Genomic DNA, 16,737 nt, shown 5'->3' with positions numbered 1-16,737 from the left:
TGCAGTTGACCGCTCTCTCTGTTGTGTACTGCAGTGGTTGTCAACTAGGGGAGATTTTGCCCCCACCAGGGCATCTGACAATGCCTGAGGACTTCTATGGTTGCCAGGCAATTGTGACTAAGGAGTGCGGTACTGTGGGGTGGAGATCTATATAGCCATCTTTAGCAGCCATGACACAGTACTGGGTTTGTGTGTTTACTGCCAGTGGGGAAGTCACTGGGAGATGTTGAACGAGGAAGAGAGAGTGAAGTAGGCACATTCTCCACAGCTGAGAGCAAATCACTTTTGTTCAACAATGTCAGAGCAACAGGAATTAGTCAGGTCTTAAGACTAGGTCAAAATTCAAATGTGCTGAAGGAAAAAAGCAGCTCAACCTTGTCATTAAGAATAATTACACAGAAGGAGGGCTCTGGGTCCTCTTTTCACTTTTGGAGAACAGGACTCACTGATGTCTTCATACTGAAACTCACTCCATAGCTGAGAGAGGCCTTAAATTTGTGATCCTCCTGCCTCAGACGCAGGTTCTGGTATAGCTGGAATCATGTTTGGTGGACAACGCCCATAGATAGTTTTCTTCTTGTTGTGGTTAAGCAAGACCTTATTCTAGAATTTAATCGTAGGTGAGATAAAAAAGGACCGATTTATAAATCCTGGATGGGGACAGTACTGGAGAGAGAATGGTTTATATCCTGTGCTTAGACACTCAAGTGGGGCGATATGCAGTGTCCAAAAATAATCACTGGCTTCCTGTGCTTGGACTCTGTCCCTAGCTGGTGGCGCTGTTTGGTGGAGGTTGTAGAGCCTTCAAAAGTGGAGCCTGACTGGAGGGAGTATATCCCTGGGGGTGGGTCTTGCAGCCTTATAGCCTGGTCCTACTTCCTGTTCACTCTGCTTCCTGAACTCAGACAACTGTCCTTTTGCCTCTGTTGCTGCCTTCCCTGCTTACTGCCACATATTTCCTTCCCTCCCCTCCTCCGCTGTCCCCTCCACTCCACTCCACTCTCCTTCCCTCCCCTCCCCTCTCTTCTCTTCTCTTCCCTTCCCTTCCTTTTCCTGGGCTACTGTAAGTTCCCTTAAGTTGCTTTGATTGGGGATTTTGTCTCAGCAACTGGAAGAGTTTTCCCTTTGGAGTTTCCAGCTATGAGATCTTGAACAAATCCCTCAAAAATCTCCAAGCAGATCGGCCTCGCCTTTCCCTCTCTCCCAATCGTCTTGTGCTAATCAGATGGGAGTTAAGACAAAGGAAAAATCTCCTTATTCCTTACCACCCACACCCCCTGGCCAGAGATTAGCTTTTAAAATCAACAGAATTCCTGACTTCCTTAGAGTGTTCCTTGAACACAATTCTTTATTGTTAACAAGACATTACTATATGAGAAAAGACAGATGCAAAGTAATAAATGCTTTTGCTTGATGAAATAGAAAAATTCATTAAATCTGACAGAAAGAAGAGATTTGATTTCACTAGTGTTTCTAAGTTATGCCTGGGCAAAGAAGCCATGTTGGAGGTGTTTTCATAGAAAGGTTGGAAGAGTGAGTTAGCCGTGCTTAGCATGCGTCTGGTCCAAGTACACTCTGTTCATTTTGTGTGGGCGTCTTTTCTCTCGAGTGGATGTTTGGGACTCACCTTTTCGTTAGCTCTGTACAGCTAGTGTCACGTGAACAGGCTTATTCTTTTAATTAGAAGGCCTAAGGAGGCAGTAGTCTGTGTACATCAGTCTTCAGTTTGAGAATTCTGCCAGGCCAGGAATTGTAAAAGAAACAATGTAACAATGTTGAAGTCAGGCCACGAAAACTTGGGATTCATTTAGACTCAGTTAATCTGCCAGGGAAAATAACCTTGGGGGGATATTTATTGCAGAGGAAAATCAAATAATCTAATGGACCAGGCACGCTCAACCCCATCTAACCCTCCTATGACCTGAAGTTATGAAAATGGTACCTTCAAAGAACAAAGTGTATGGTGGGTAGAGGGGAATGGCCTTCCAAAGATGTACAACGGAATAATGGACCCTGAATGGGAGGTCAAAGGCTCTGTCCTGTCCCCCTGGCTAAAACTGCAGCTACGAGAAACTAGTTTTTAGATATAAGTGCAATGATTAACTCATCAAAATCTTTAGATAGTCATTTCAGATGTACCACATAAGGAGATGAAGAATGGGAATTAATTTAATATAACATGGAGCATTAAAAGTCTTTTAAAAAGTGATACTTTAAATGCATCTGGAGAATATTTTTAAAAAAAATGTAGAGAAGAAAGGTTTACTTTATCACTTACAAAGCATTCACTTTTCTTTTTTTTTGGCTTGACTTTCTTTCTCAGCTGCAGCCCTGGTTTTGGCCACCTTTCCAACGTTGTCTTTAAAAACAGTCTGATCTCCTCGTGTCTAGTTCCTATTCACATTGTCTCTTGGATCCATTCACTTTGCACTGGTTCAGGCCAACTTGGCCACGTAAGATGATTAGATTCTTCCCGGTGCATTAGAGACAGTGATGTTGGCCATCTCCCCATCAAGACACTACTAAGTTATAGTGAGACATCATCACAGAGAAAACTCTAGAACATATTCAGGACTTTGGAAAAACCAGAGATCCTTAGCATGCACCATTTTTTAAAAATAAATTACCATGTTCTCATGCAGTGGGGTGGGAGGAAAAACCTAAAGTGATATGCATTATATACATTAGCATAAGTACTATTAGTGTCACCTGTGGAAACTCACTCAACCATACACAATGATTCTAAGAAAGTCCCCCCTCCGCCACCACCTTCCCCACACCTCATCCCTACCACCTATGGTGGTTGAGAGAGCCAGTCCAGAAGTCATAAGAGCAGGAGAGCGGCCCGTCTCTCACAGGCTAGTGCAGGCCCAGCACTTTGTCTGGGAAACACACTGCATTTGGTCCTGATGGCAAAGGGATGGGCGAGCCAGCTCTGTGAGTGTGCTACCTGCGGCAGCACTTGGCAGAGTGGCCTCACCTCTCGACTGGGCAGCACAGTGGAGCTGGCTGGGGGGGGGGGATACAGATGCCCCAAGGGCATGAGAGTAGATGAGCTGACCCTTCCTCCTGCCAATGTCAGCACTGGGTGGCCTAGCTAGAGCAGTGCTGGAGAGTTCGCTCTGGTGGTGCTGATGGGAGAGCTGGTGGGCTGACCAGCTCAGATGCCACCCAGGCCCAGATCCAGGGCTCTGAGTTGGCCTGCCTCAAAATCTACACCATCTGTGAACTGTTAAGGCATGTGAAAGGGATGGTCCTGCTGATCCAAGGCTGCAGGATCTCCATAACATAGAGCAACAACAGAACTACAGGGAGGAGTCCTGATGAGGATCCATTATTGATGGTGTCACAGAAGCCAGAGATCTTGAACCAGATCAGTGCCTCATGAAAAGGAACATTTTCAAGTAAAGGTAAAGATAACATCATCACCATAATGAAGGTGTGTGGATAGAAGGGTCTAGGGGACACATTAACACACACTACAGCTTCCACGATGAGATGTCTTCTATGCTTTTTGATTGTTTTTGATTTTGGTCTGTTTATGTATTTTTTATTTAGAGGGGAGTGGGGGTTGCAAGGGCAGAGGGGATGGGAAGATGAGTGGGACTGCGATTCCTGATGTAAAACTAACAAGAATCAATAAAAAGTTAAAGAAATTGTCCATTCAAATATCATTTTTATGTGCATTGTGTGAATTTGATATGGAGGTTTTTCCTATTATAGTTGTTGAGATTTAGTACTAAGTCTTTTATAATTTCCAAAATGAATTTTATCTCCTTGATGAATAATTTAGAAATTTAGTTTTAGTTTCTAATGTTATTTTGTTTTTTGCAGACTTCTTGAGACCTATTTCTAGCTTTGTTGCACGGCTATCCATAGGGTATCAATCCTAGTGTTAGCTCAAAATTCCTTTCCGGTGTAAGGACATGGTAAGATTTCCAGGTGGCCCTGGAAGAGATCAAGGCATGGAGATGCCTCCTCTCTCTTTAGGGTTAGGGTTAGGGTTAGGGTTAGGGTTAGGGTTAGGGTTAGCCCCTGCTCAGAGATTCTAGTCTAGTGAGTTTTTTCTTTTAAAAATTTTATTAGCTTGTTAAAATATTGATTTATTAGTATGCATGCATGTGTGTGTGTGTGTGTGTGTGTGTGTGTGTGTGTGTGTGTGTGTACAGTTTATGTTTGAAGGGATTCAAAACTGAAGTTATAGGCAGTTGGGAGACACCTAATGGTTCAGGGAACTGAGCCCAGATGCTCTGCAAGTTCAATGTGTTCTAGTGAGCCATTGCTCCAGTCCAAGGGTGTGATTCTTAAACTTGAGATAGCCTGGTCCCTTTCTAGAAGACTTCTTAGTCCTCACATGGCTGGCTGTATTATCAGAGTTTTGGACTCCATGTTGTCAAGTGTTGCAGGATTTTTCTAAGCTGGGCAGTGATGTTGAAACTGCTGTTTTGGGTCGTACTCACAGGGTTGATATCTGAACTTTAAGGCTTCTCCTCATGACTATTTTTGTTCAATAGTTTATGGGTTGTTTTAAAAATGATGTATTTATTTTATGTATATGAGTACACTGTCACTCTCTTCAGACACACCAGAAGAGGACATCGGATCCCATTACAGATGGTTGTGAGCCACCATGTAGTTGCTGGGAACTGAACTCAGGACCTCTGGAAGAGCAGTTAGTGCTCTTAACCACCGAGCCATCTCTCCAGCCCCTTCATGGGTTGTTTTTGTTTTTGTTTGTTTGTTGTGTTTTTTGTAGTGCATTTCAAACTCTTTGTGTCTCCAACACCACTTTTCATTTTTTATAAAAGAAAAGAACTCTATTCTGCAATGTTGATCAAGCTTCTGATTGCTGTATTTACTTTTTCCAGGCCTTGAACTCTCTAGTTCTACTGATTTTTCTCATCAATATTTTTCCAATCAATATTTTCAACCCTTGTTTCACAGTCAAAGACTCATGGGCGTGCTCAGTCAGACATCTTTATGGTATTTATCCACTAGGTATTTAGGATTATGTTAGTCTCTGGGTGAACTTTAAATGCTTAATGGCTTATTTTAACACACACTTAGAGACTTGGAGTAAGAAAAAAATTACTCTTTTGTCTGTGACATTGTCTCAATTATTGGAGGATGTGTCCCTTTGAGATGTCAACTTGTCTTCATGTGGATCGATTCTCAAGCACAGCAGAGAGGGATGAGAGCATAGACCCAGGTTGAGTTCAGTCTGGAGTTAGAGCATAATCAACAGAGTCACGGACTTTGGGGCTGTGAGAACGAAGCTTGGTCTGTAGAGCAGGATTGGAAGAGAAAGGACACTAGGGGCTGAGCTTTGGAAGCTTTGGAAACTGGACTGTTGGAGGCAGGAAATCTGAGGAAGATCCATGTGTGTCACAGAACTGACTTCAGAAAATCATCCTCTCAAGTGATCATCGTCTTTGCAAATTCATTTCTGCCAAGTCTGTCAAGGACAGGATAGTGTTTGGTGTGTGCTCAGGGCTCAGCTTCAGCTCAGAGCCAGGGTTTTGTTTTGTTTTGTTTTTTTGTTTTTTTTTTTCTGATTGCTCAGATTCAGAATATGACACTTTTTAATATATGTCTTCTTTTCCAATGTTCTTTTCCTTGTTCCTATCTTTTTCTTATCACGAAAGTCTGCTTACTAGTTCTCTTCACTACTTGATTATATCTTATTATTAGACTGATTTTTCAAAAATGTGACTTGAGTATATAAATGTGTATATGTGTGTGTATGTGAGTGTGAGTGTGTAAGTGTGTGTGAGAGTGTGAGTGTGAGTGTGTGAGTGTGTGTGAGTGAGTGTGTGAGAGTGTGAGTGTGTGTGTGTGTGAGAGTGTGAGTGTGAGTGTGTGTGAGTGTATGTGTGAGTGTGTGTGAGAGTGTGAGTGTGAGTGTGAGTGTGTGTGAGTGTGTGTGGTGTGAGAGTGTGAGTGTGAGTGTGTGTGAGTGTGTGGTGTGTGAGAGTGTGAGTGTGAGTGTGAGTGTGTGGTGTGTGTGACTGTGTGTGAGTGTGAGTGTGTGTGAGTGTGAGTGTGTGGTGTGTGTGAGTGTGTGTGAGTGTGTGAGAGTGTGAGTGTGAGTGTGTGGTGTGTGTGACTGTGTGTGAGTGTGAGTGTGTGTGAGTGTGAGTGTGAGTGTGTGGTGTGTGTGAGTGTGAGTGTGTGTGAGTGTGAGTGTGAGTGTGTGGTGTGTGTGAGTGTGTGAGAGTGTGAGTGAGAATGTGAGTGTGAGTGTGAGTGTGGTGTGTGTGAGTGTGAGTGTGTGGTGTGTGTGAGTGTGTGTGAGTGTGTGAGAGTGTGAGTGAGAATGTGAGTGTGAGTGTGAGTGTGGTGTGTGTGAGTGTGAGTGTGTGGTGTGTGTGAGTGTGTGTGAGTGTGTGAGAGTGTGAGTGTGAGTGTGAGTGTGTGGTGTGTGAGTGTGTGTGAGTGTGAGTGTGAGTGTGGTGTGTGTGTGAGTGTGAGTGTGTGAGTGTGAGTGTGTGTGAGTGTGAGTGTGTGGTGTGTGAGTGTGTGTGAGTGTGTGTGAGTGTGTGTGAGTGTGAGTGTGAGTGTGGTGTGTGAGTGTGTGTGAGAGTGTGAGTGTGAGTGTGTGTGAGTGTGTGGCGTGAGTGTGAGTGTGAGTGTGGTGTGAGTGTGTGTGAGTGTGAGTGTGAGTGTGTGTATGTGTGTGTCTGAGTGTGTGAGTGTGAGTGTGTGAGTGTGAGTGTGTGTGGCGTGAGTGTGAGTGTGAGTGTGAGTGTGGTGTGAGTGTGTGTGAGTGTGAGTGTGAGTGTGTGTGTGGTGGTTGGTTGGTTGCCAATGTGATACACCAGCCTGCCTTTTCCATCTTATTTCTACTTCAGTGAACTGTAACATTCTTACTAGTATTCTATTATAGCCTATGCCTTTCTCTACCAATCTCTCATAGCTGGGGAAACTTACAGAACAACAATAAAATGTTACTTCTTGAGGACCTCCAAGAGGTCTATAACTTTTCTGACTTTCTATGTTCTTGTCTGTAAATAGGGACACTATCACCCATCCTTAAAGTTTGTTATAAAAATTGAGTGATTGGAAGGCAGTAGTGGCATATGCTTTTAATCCAGCACTTGCAGAGGCATAGGGCATAGGGCATAGGGCATAGGGCATAGGGCATAGGGCATAGGGCAGAGGGCAGAGGGCAGAGGGCAGAGGACAGAGGGCAGAGGGCAGGGGCAGGGGCAGGGGTAGGGGCAGAGGCAGAGGCAGAGGCAGGGGCAGAGGCAGGTGAATCTTGTGAGTTCCAGGCCAGCATCTTATACAGAGTGAGTTCCATCATAGCCAGGACTACACATAGAAACCCTGCCTCAAAACACAAAAAATAAAAACAAAAAACAAAAACAAAAAAAAAAAAATAAAGCCAACCAAACAACCAAACAAAAAAGCCAAAATCCAACAAACAAACAAAAATTTGAGTTATATATGGCTAGCCTATGGTACACAGTAAACATTTGTAGACGTTAAGATGACTATAATTATGACAATGACAATGATGACGATGACAATGATGACGATGATGATGGACAGCATAGGTCTTCCCTGATCATCATCCATCTCTCCCTGGCTTGGTGTTTATTGACAGCTTTACTCCTTCAGTAATTTACTCATGACAAAGCTGAATGGTAGGTTTTTGCTAACTGGGAATTATTTGGAAACTAAACATTATATTCTGTGGTGGTTTAAATGAAAATGTCCCCCATTGGTCCATAGGTAGTGGCAGTATTAGGAAGTGTGGCCTTGTTGGAGGAGATGTGTGGGGGTAGGCTTTGATGTCTCAGAAGCTCAAGCCACCCCCCACACCTCAGGATTCAGATGTTGAACTCTCAGCTCCTTTCCAGCACTATGTCTGCCTGCATGTGGCCATGCTTCCTGTCATGATGATAATGGCCTCAACCTCTGAATCTGTAAGCCAACCACAATCAAATGTTTTCCTTTGTAAGAGGTGTCTTGGTCATGGTGTCTTTTCACAGCAATAAAGCCCTGAATAAGACAATTCTTCTTTAACTATTAAATGTTTTCGTAAGGATAGGGGAATATAACCAATACTTAAAGATTTAAATGACCTTAACCCATCTTGTTAGTGTTTGTTGATTAAAATGTAGTTGACAGCATTTACCAAATCAAAAGCTGAGAAATCCAGTTAAGTAGTTAAACCAAATCAAATCCTAAGGTGCAATTGACCCAAAAGATAGATGTATGTTGATGAAAATTAAGCAGAATCAGCATAGACCTTAACCACAGTCTGAGTGCTTGTCCTTATACCCACAGATAAGTGTGGTCCTCACCCCTCACCAAGGAGACAGAGACCATTACAAAGAACCATAGCCAAGCAAGATGCAGAGTACATAATTCCAGCACCTACAGCTCAGGAATCATTAAAGAAGAGGAAAAAGAAGGTCAGCACCATGAGAACAGGGATTTTGCTGGGAGCTTGTGTCTCTTAGGTATGTCATAAATCACACTCATTAAGCCTCACCAACATGAGCCACTAAATGTGAGCTAAACAGGGACAACAGTAGGACAACAACAGTAGGACAACAACAGTAGGACAACAACAGTAGGACAACAGTAGGACAACAACAGTAGGACGACAACAGTAGGACGACAACAGTAGGACAACAACAGTAGGACGACAACAGTGGGACAACAACAGTAGGACAACAACAGTAGGACAACAACAGTGGGACAACAACAGTAGGACAACAACAGTAGGACAACAACAGTAGGACAACAACAGTGGGACAACAACAGTAGGACGACAACAACAGTAGGACAACAACAACAGTAGGACAACAACAGTAGGACAACAACAGTAGGACAACAACAGTAGGACAACAACAGTAGGACGACAACAGTAGGACGACAACAACAGTAGGACAACAACAGTAGGACAACAACAGTAGGACAACAACAGTAGGACGACAACAGTAGGACGACAACAACAGTAGGGCAACAACAGTAGGACAACAGTAGGACAACAACAGTAGGACAACAACAGTAGGCATGCTGAGGTGGGGTAAGGAGCCCAACCATACACAGAGAACGACAGGCCACTGAAGAATGCAGTGAGTAGGGAAGGACAACCAGGTGTTTGTCTAGCACCAAATGGTCAGCCCTGAAAGCAGGCATGCAGGTAAGAGTATACAGACTGAGCAGGCTGTGCTTGCATATCTAAGAATGTGTGTGTGTGTGTGTGTGTGTGTGTGTGTGTGTGTGTGTGTGTGTGTAAACGCGCGCGCGCACTGGAGCGTGTGTAAAATAAAAATTAATTAAAAAAAAAAAGAGCCCATAAATTTGAAAAAGAACAAGGAGAGATATGGGAGGCATTGGAGGGATGAAAGGGAAGGGGGAAATGATGTAATTATAATCTCAAAAAATAAATAATTAAAAGAAAAAACAACCATTAATCAAGATCCCATGGCAAGTGTCTGTTCCAGTGAGTTGGACTTTCTCAGGGGGAGTGAAAGAATGTAAACATATCCTACACTCTGTAAATAAACACGATTGACAACGGAACTAGTGGAAGCAGATCACTTTCTCCCTTGGGGAATAAAAGGAACAACTTTTTCCTTTGCATATATTCTTTCTGCCTACAATTTAAAGTCAACCAGTCGATAGGGCAGTGGAAAGAATCTCTGTGGTTACAGCTGTTAGAGTTTGGCTAGGGCACGGTAGAAGCTATCAAAAGGCTGTTACTGCCAAGAACTAATGATTCTGCCTTTAATTGACATGTCTGGGCCAAATTGTCTTTAGAGACAGTTGTTAAAGTAACAAAGAGGTAATAATTATTTACTCCAAAAAAACTACATGCCCAGTCTTGGCAGGCTTGTAATGAATAAAATGTTCAATGGCTCCTTTAACTTTAAACTTAAATGGAATATGAAATACTATTCATTAAATTTTGGAGAAGGCGTTCAGATGACTAAGTTCAAAGAAGGTTAAAAAAAAAAAGTTCAGGTGATAAATGTACACAGTCAGGAGAACGCTTAGCCCCTACCTGAGACCATAAATTACCAAACTTTTCTAAAGTAATGCTGTAGGCTTCCTTCCTTCCTTCCTTCCTTCCTTCCTTCCTTCCTTCCTTCCTTCCTTCTTTCCTTCCTTCCTTTCTTTCTTCCTTTCTCTCTTACAAAGAGAAGTCTACTTACAGAAAACTTGCAGTGTGTTTCCCAGATCTCTTTGTTCTTTCTTATCTGAAAAATTGGTGTTGAATCCAATAATCTCTAAGGCTCTAAGATTCCCTTTGGGCATAACAAGAACCTTCTTTGTTGCTTTTCCTCTTTCCCTCTTTCTTTCCCTTTCACCTTTCTCTCCTCCCTGCCCCCACCCAACTTTCTTGGCATTTTTCTTTCTCCCCCCATTCCAGAAATCTCTAAATGTATCATTACTTTCTTTGTGAATGGCACCGTCTTAAGCACTGTGAACTTTTTCCATTAAACTCTCCTCATACTTCTTTCCCATGAGCCAGGGGACTGCGACCACAAGCCTTGTCTCTTGTACATTGTCATGAGACCAGGAAGCAGTGAGAACAGACTGCCATTCAAGTGACCTGCTGCCCTTCTCAGTTCTTCCCGTCCTGCACCTGTGTCCATAGGATCCTTCATCTCTCTTCTTCACTTATTTGTGATAGGAACAGACTTAGGACTTTAAGTCCATATGTGGATACAGTTACAAATGTCACCTAACACAAACATGAGGCATAAACATAACACAAATCTTTGCTTTATTAATAATATTTGTATAATACATCATGTGATTTTTCCTTTTCTTTCTTTTTCCTTCTCTTCCTCTTCTTCTTTTTTTTAAAAAAACAACATCTTTTTCTATGTATCCCTGGTTATCCTGGAACTCACTCTGTAGACCAGGCTGGCCTTAATTCACAGAGATCTGCCTGCCTCTGCCTCTCAAGTGCTGGGATCAAGGAGTAGTCATTACTCCTTTTTGTGTGACTTTTCCCAAACTGCAAACACTCTTACCCATACTCCAGAATTCCTAAAGTCTTTGTTATTTTTCTTCTTGGCTTCAGCAATTAAAGAAGGGGTTTTCAACAGTTTCTAATCATTCCTTCTGAAATTCACCTTTGTCATCTGCCCCAGGGGCCTCTGTGCTCTGTCTTTGTCCTCTCTCTTGTTCTTCATTAGCATTCGGTGGCCCTGTCTCCCTGCTGTCTGAGCTCAGTTGTTTGCTCTTGGTTGGAGACTTTCCCTCCCACTTCTTGTTCCCTGCAGCCCTGGCCAGAGAGCAGGCCCTGACCTTTTACAGAACACTTGACTATTACTGCACAGAATAAGAGCAGCCATCCCCCTGCTTCTGACATAAAGATGGGAACAAACGACACTCCTAAAGGCTTTGGACTATAATAAAACATCAAAGCTTCCTTAAAAATCCCATTGGCACCATTGTTCTTTGGCACGATCGTTTATTTACTAAGATACTGGCAACTCCTTGTAGCCTTTGGTAGATCTGAAGACAAAAGCCAGTTCTGTTGGATGCCACACTGGACTGGCGTCTCTTTTGGGTTACAGTGGTGATGTTTGCTCATGTGTAACTTAAAGCCAGACTGTACATTGTGACTTACATTCTTAGACACCTTGGTAAAACTATACAATTGTAGTATCACCAGCACCTACATTATCGAGCTCAAACACAATTTTGTCAAGAAACACAAAGGCAAGCCACACCCTCCATGATGCCTCCTGTTATTCATTATTGTTTAATCTGAGGGCAAATCCTTTTAGGAAAATTTATTATGAGAAACAGAGGTTTTTCTTCCATGAAGTGCTTCCTCTCAAGCCTTTGTCTAACTAACTCACAGTGCTCGCCCTGCACTCACTAAGCTGCCAGGGGCTTAGGGTTCAGACAAAGCGAGCCTTCCTTAGCCTGTGCTGGAGATACTTGTTCCTTTCTTTTCTGGTTTTGATTTCTATAATGACGGTATTGTTTTATAGTCATTTTAAAAAGAAAGCTGCATGGGATTTCTTTCTCTTCTGAGTTTAATAGGGAAGAGTGAAAAGGGTGTATTTCTCTGGATGAAGCAGAATTTGCACTTTTAGAGTCAAAAATTTGCTTCTCTTCTTAATGGACATCAGGGTGGGTGGGTGAGAACAAGTTTCCACTTCTCATAATTCTCTGTATTTGTCTTTTTGGGTCAGTCAAGACAGTTCTCGAAGTAATTTCGTTATTTCTTTAGTGTAATTGTACCCCTTAGCTCACTGAGTTCTGTGTTTATAACTTTCTTAAGCTCTCTAAGTCTATTTCAGTGCTCTTTAAAAACATACATATTATATATACATGTACATATGTATATGTATACATAGAATATGTATATGAAGCATGGAAAAACTCACGGCTATAATCACAGTCAAATGGGGAGAAGGTAGAAGATTTCCCTTTAAGATCTAGAACTTACTCTAACCCATTGTAAAGTAACTGTACTTTCTTTCCTATTGCTGTAATAAAACACCATGGCTACCCTGATTTGCAAAAGGAAGAGTGTATTTGGGGCTTGTCATTCCACAGGGATAGAATCTGTCATGGAAGGGAGGCATGACAGCAAGTGGCAGCCACAGTGGTTGGAGCAGAGGCTGAGAGCTCAGATCTTGGACCACAAGCAAAAGCAGAAAGATATGATGGGAATGATGTGACTGTCAACCCTCAAAGCTCACCCATCATGACACACTTTCACCACAAGGCTACAGCTGTAAAATCTCTCCAACCAGAGCCACCAGTTGAGGACCAAATGTTGAAATACATGAGCCAATTGGAGATGGTCTCATTCAAACCACCACACTCACTCTCTTAAACATGCCTGCTCTCCCTGCTTTTGTTTGATATAAAACTGGGAGTATTGAAAAATAAGAGAAATCAAAGGCTGTAAATGATCCTGTGCATAGGAAACCCCAACTCTATAAAAAGCCATTAGGACTCATAAAGAAATGCATCAAAAGATATTAATGTCAAAACACAAAAATTGATAGAATTTCTAGAAATAAATAATCTAACTGTGAAAAATTAAGAAACAAAACCCATTTATGATACCATGAAAGTCCTTAGAATTGGGCCAAGGAGGTGGCTCATTTAACCTCTGGACACTCTACATGTACAAAGTGAGCAGAACAAAACAAGCGCCACCACGTGACAGTCGGTTAAAGAATGGAAAGTGGTAGGTCAGTGGGGGAGCTTTTCTGGTCGTATGCAGAGGAGGTCAGTCATGCTTCATTGTGTCACAGTCAACCCAGGTAGAGCCCTCTTGTAAGAACAGGGTATTGGAGACACTATAGTGTATGAAAGACAGTAGTTGAAGATAGCAGGAATCAGTTTCTCAATTGTGAGTACATCCTGGTTCTTATTAGAGTGTCTCTGGACAGGACCAGGTGTCTAAACTTTCTTCCCATTTTTGGATTCTCAAGGCCTGAGACACAGGGTTGTAGTGAACAGAGTTAGGATTGAGGAGAGCTGTGTAGCTTAATCTGTGCCTGAGGAACTGTTTCTGTTGGAGGGTGTTCCATGGATCTTCATCCATCTCTTTTAAAGAATTTATCTTGGCAGGTGGTGTGTTAGGTGTTGGGTGGGAGTGAGACAGGAAATTGAGCTCACAGATAATGATAAACACACAGGAAGCCCCACCCTGAAATGTAATCAGATGAATTCTGGTGAGGAATTCATCTTTGTTCTTTGTTCTGAAAACAAAGGATTGGAGGTGAAGTCTAGTAACTAGCTTCCATGGTTAGTGGTTGTGCAAGACCTGGGTGGTGAGTGCAGGTCAGAGGGGCCTTTTGAGAAACACGTATGTTGAGTAGTTCAAAGGGAGGCTTGAACTTGAGAAAGTGGAGTGCGGGACAGTAGTTGAATGTAGCGGGAATCAGTTTGTAATGTGGGAGAGTGGGCAGGGGCTGGGAAAGTGGGCAGGGGCTGAGTTATGAAGGAGCTATTTATCTGTTTGTTTGTTGTTTTATTTATTCGTTTATTATTTTTTGTACCATGTGAATGAATTTATTAGTTTCATTTCCTGAACTCATTTAGATTATTGAATGAAAAGTCACTTTGATTAGATACAATCCTTTGTTTTGGTTTAGAAACAGGATCTGACTGTGTAGCTCTGGAAGCTGCCTCACCCTCCTGAGTGTTGGAATGACTGCACTCAGATACAGGCCTAACTACCTCACGGGGGGGGGGGGGATTTGGAAGCTTCAGAAGCCTGCTCCAACAGAGAGAATGAGCCTGTATGCTTATGGACTTAAATAACTAATTCTAATGATCTTTCCTCTCTAGTCAGGAGTGCAGAGTAACTAGGGGTCACGGAGTTTGTGTTGTTGTGTGGAATGAACAGACACAGGGAATGTCGTTTATAAATATTGGAAGTGGGACAGAATCAGGCCAAATGCTTCTAAAAGTGATCCCCAAGTACCATGCCTGATGAATGCAGAAAGCTGCAGTTGCCTTGTGAACTGTAGGGTTTATGGTAGACTTCCAAACCAAGTAGCAAAGAAAGGAGATTAACCCTAAGTCTGTGGGGAGGAAGGATTGCTAAACCAATGCCCCTGCTCAGTAGGACATCAAGGGAGACTTGGCAGTTGGGAGTAAAGGCAGAAGGAGATCTAAGGAGACCTCCTGAGATACGTATCTCTCAGAAAATCCCAACTGTACAATTAGGTACAACTTACTATACAGTTAATATGCCGTGCACGAATGCCCAGATTGTGTTTGTCTTATGGTTTGAAGTTTCTGTCCTTAATATAGATTTTAAGCACACGAGCTCTCTCTCTACCATGTGAGGAGATAGATATGATAATCGATTTAACTGGGAAACTTATTTCAGGATATGGGACAGAACATTACCTTGTACACTTTAAACACACATGAGTTGTCAATTATATCTCAGTGAAATAAGAAAAACCTACTTCTTATAAAACCATGAAGATCAGGGAAGGAATTATTTCTCTAGGTCAATAAATTCATTCTTTTTTAATATACCAACTCCAGGGGAAATTAAGAGCCTAGAAAGGCTATTTTAATGTTTTCTTTCTCTTTTATTCCTATACAGGAAGTGCTTAAAGTAGTTAATGAATATTTCTTTACTTCTCAAATGTCTCAAGAAGATGGGCAGTCAGGACTTCCAGTGGAAGGAGGGCGACATCGACGCACCCACAAACCTTCAACGCAAAATTTGTCCTGCTTACGAGGTGTGCAGAAATAAAGATGGGGCAGAGACCGAGGGAACGGCCAACCAATGCTGGCCAAACTTGAGACCCATCCCTTGGTAGAGAGCCAACCCCTGAAGTGGGTGTGGCCTAATGCTGCTTGTATTATAATGTTAATTTTGGTCCATCTAATCTTGCTTACAGGAGTGTCGGCATGAAGACGCTGAAGGACCCTGCCCCCACTTGGTTCTGATTGGTAAATAAAGATGGCAGCAACCAATGGCTGGGTAGGCAGACAGAGGCAGGGCTTTTAGGATTCCAGGTCTTGGGACGGAGAGGAAGGAGGAAGAAGGAAATCAGCCTTGCCATGCCAGGAGAAGGAGGAGAGGAGAGACGCCATGCCTGAGAATAGTGGAGGGCGAGGAGGCCAGCATGTGAAGGAACTGGGAGGGTGCGGCCCAGTTGGGCAGCCCTGTGGGTCCAAGGCAGCCAAGACAAAACGTAGGATTTTAGGAAGTAATAACTTGGGATCATTGGCGGGAGGTGAACAAATGCCGTGGAGTTTAGGAAGTGACCCATAAGGCATATCGAAGGGTAAAGGCTGTATGTGTGTGTCTTTCATTTGGGAACGTTAAGCATTAGGGCAGGTGTCGAACCTGCTGCAGGAACTTATATATAAAAAATGTGATTGCAAACCCCTGGCACTGTTAATGATCCTCTGCTATGCTGGCAGACAGGAGCCCAGCATAGCTGCCTCCTGAGAGGCTTCATCCAGCAGCAGAGGGAGGCAGATGAAGAGACCACAGCTAAACATCAGACAGAGCTCGGGGGAGTCTGTGGAAGAGTGGGGTGTAGATGTGAGCGAGCCGGAGCCGTCTAGGACTCCACAAGGAGGCCTACAGAATCAACTAACCTGGGACCATGAGGGCTCACAGAGACTGAACCACCAACCAAAGAGCATGTGGGGGCTGGACGTAGGCCTCCCCACCTTCGTAGCAGATATGCAGATTGATCTTCACATGGGTCCCCTAATAATTGGAGCAGAAGGCTGTCTCTGACTCTTGGATCTCTTTGCTGGATTGCCTGGTTGGGCCTCGGTGGGAGAGGATGCGCTTATGTGCTTAATCCTACTGCAACTGGATGACCCAGGGTGGAGTGGTACTATCAGAGGGCTTCTCCTTCTCTGAGGAGAAGGGGAGGGGACTATGGGGAGAGAGATTTGGAAGGACAGCCCTGGGAGGGGCACCGTGATTGGGATGTAATGTGAAAAACAACAACAAAATAAATCATGAACAAGAAAGATGGGGCTCCAGTTCGTTATGTCTTAGGAAGGCTTTGGAAGGGAGGCCATACTCATTACTCTCTCCAAAGTCATCCCAGTGGTGACATCCGACGATCTATTCTGAGAGCCCATAGTGGTCCACACACTTCCATGAGTCAGACGGGAGCAGCTACAATAGCTGTCTGCCATTACAGCAGTTATCATGATCACTAACGCCTCTTCTTGCTTTGCATTTCCCTTATGGGCAAAATTCAAGGGAGCTTGCTGCGAGGACCCCACGTTAAGGGT

At 43.2% G+C, this 16,737-nt stretch overlaps 1 long non-coding RNA gene across 10 annotated transcripts in view; it reads left to right on the top strand.

Annotated features, from left to right (window-relative positions):
• The window catches only part of LOC120098594 (uncharacterized), a 37,436-nt gene extending 21,003 nt beyond the window's left edge, over positions 1–16,433 (top strand). For 5 of the 10 annotated variants that reach the window (XR_015644099.1, XR_015644093.1, XR_015644096.1 and 2 more), the window contains exons 4-6: positions 15,126–15,209; positions 15,372–15,423; positions 15,901–16,433. This is a non-coding gene — a long non-coding RNA (uncharacterized LOC120098594). Of the gene's footprint in view, positions 1–15,070; positions 15,210–15,371; positions 15,455–15,900 lie in introns of those variants that run through there. The other 5 variants (XR_015644092.1, XR_015644091.1, XR_015644101.1 and 2 more) reach the window with 4 other exon arrangements.
• Positions 16,434–16,737: the final 304 nt, after the last annotated feature.

This window comes from Rattus norvegicus, chromosome 19 (genome assembly GCF_021556685.1).
Source record: "Rattus norvegicus strain SHRSP/BbbUtx chromosome 19, alternate assembly SHRSP_T2T, whole genome shotgun sequence".
Lineage (NCBI taxonomy): Eukaryota > Metazoa > Chordata > Mammalia > Rodentia > Muridae > Rattus > Rattus norvegicus.
Note: the sequence above shows the minus strand (reverse complement) of the source record. Positions and strands in the feature narration are given on the sequence as shown.